This window comes from Phacochoerus africanus, chromosome 7 (genome assembly GCF_016906955.1).
Source record: "Phacochoerus africanus isolate WHEZ1 chromosome 7, ROS_Pafr_v1, whole genome shotgun sequence".
NCBI classification, from domain to species: domain Eukaryota; kingdom Metazoa; phylum Chordata; class Mammalia; order Artiodactyla; family Suidae; genus Phacochoerus; species Phacochoerus africanus.
Window position 1 is genome coordinate 65855654 of NC_062550.1, and position 2111 is coordinate 65857764.

General features: G+C 41.9%; 1 pseudogene; it reads left to right on the plus strand.

Moving 5' to 3' along the window:
- Positions 1–573: 573 nt before the first annotated feature.
- On the plus strand, positions 574–1832 carry LOC125130421 (polynucleotide 5'-hydroxyl-kinase NOL9-like; annotated as a pseudogene).
- The last annotated feature ends 279 nt before the right edge of the window (positions 1833–2111 follow it).

Genomic DNA, 2111 nt, shown 5'->3' on the forward strand with positions numbered 1-2111 from the left:
TCTGTTGTTGATATCCAGTTTCACTCTACTTTATTCCCAGAACATGCTTTGTATGCTTTTAAATTTGTTACTGCATATATTGTAGCCCAAAATGTGATTTATCTTGGTGAATCATCCATGTAAACTTGAGAAGACTGTGCATTTGTTGGATATTCTTAAAATTCCAATTCAATCAAGAGGACCTTCATTTTATACTTAGTCCCTGTTACTGGGAAAAAGGATTTGATATCAGAAAAGAGATTTTGGAAAAATCATTTTGTCTATGTCCCAGAACTTTTTATTCTCCTACAGGAGCTTAAAAAAAAAAGAAAGAAAGAAAAAGAGAGAGAATATGAACCAAAGCTTATTAAAGTATTTTCTTTAAATTTCTGAAGATGGAGAATGTGTTTGCTGTAGGTCTACCATACGACATATGCGTAGTACATCTTAGCTTTTAAAATCCTCAGCTCAAGAGGCGTCCATCCTGCTCCACATGGCTGGCAGCCTGCCAGGCCCTGCCCCAGCCCATCCTCAGCCATGGCCCTGCCCCAGCTCCAGATCCTGCAGGGGCTACTGCAAGCTTATGGTGAAGAAGCAGAAGGCTGACCTGTCATTCTGGTTTGTGACTCTCGGACATTGAGAAGTCAACATTTCTTAGAATGTTGATCCTAAGAAATGTCGACTCTAACAACTGATTAACCAGTTGTTAAAGAGTATAGCTGGCATTGACAATTTGTAATGTGATCTGAGACAGGCAGAATTTATTGCTCCAGGTTGCATTGCTTAACTTACTATTACAGAACCAGTTCCAGAACCACCGTTCACCCACCAGAGGACACCACGGAAAATGAGGTATTGTGAGAAACCTTCTTGTAAACACAACTTTGAGAATTGTGTTGCGATAATAAAGTATGTGTTTAGCTCCTACAAGAGGGAGTCCCCTCTTCTCATCAACACCATGGGCTTGAGAGCAAGCTCTCTTAGTTCTCATTGACCTGATCGGACTGCTGTTCCCCAGTCACATTGTTCAGTTCAGCCCTGGCTCAAGTAAATACATGCCAAACCTCATCTTTGACTATGTGGACAACGCGAACAGATTTTACACAAAATCAAGTCCAATATCAGAAACAGAGATTTCCATCTGGCAGAGTTTGCAGAGAATTTGGAATTTGCTGACCAAAAAAAAAAAGGGGGGGGGGACGTCCAGTTGTGTTCGCTGGATACGAATTGATGTCGGTTAAGGGTTTGTGTCCAGAAAAACTCCAAAAAACAGAGAATCACGTGACAAAATCCTTCATGATTTGGTAGTGTTAGGTTACCTTGGCCAGCTGCAGCTCCCAGTGCCAAAACCGCTTTATCCCTTACATGGTCTGACCACCCCTTCCCCCATTAGATCACCTTAAATGCCATTGAGCTGATATGGCTCCTACTCATATATTATACCCTATGTTATATGCCGTGAATGCCAGCTGGGTTGGACTTTGCAAGACCCTGGACGACGTCAGAGGATATGCAAATAGGTCCATCCTGCTTGCCCAGACTTCTGTCTGTGACTGTTTGAGGTTTGGAATCTGTAAAGGGATTGACGTGGAGAACAGTCTTTACTCCTTACTCCTTACTCCTGTGCCTCTGGGGGAGCTAAGACAACAGAATTGTCTGCTAGTTGTAGCCATTTCCGTTCCATAGCATGTTCTCAAGAATCAGCATGGGCCCAAAGGAATGATACTTTAAATCACAACTGATTATGATTTTAAATCTCCTGGAGCATCAAGAAAATTGGAGCATGAGAAATTGAAGAAACACATAACAAGACAGTACACCCCAAATCTAAATTCGATCAAAAAACAAACTGATACTGATGTTCTTAGTTAGGGAAGGGACTTTTCCACCAGAAAGCTTGACTCTGTCTCCCGCCTGGCATCAACAAACGGATGAGCTTCTGTGGCCATGCATGGTGTGCTTACAGAGCAAACAGTATTTCCTGCAAAACTTGTCGGTATGTTTACAGTACATTTAAGTCTTTCTTAAATAGATGTGACCTGGGAGGTCTGGGATAGGCTTCTAGTCTACATTTTAAAGGGATAAAGCAGCAGGGGAAATTTTGTGCACCACTGAAACAGAAAGAACTTAGT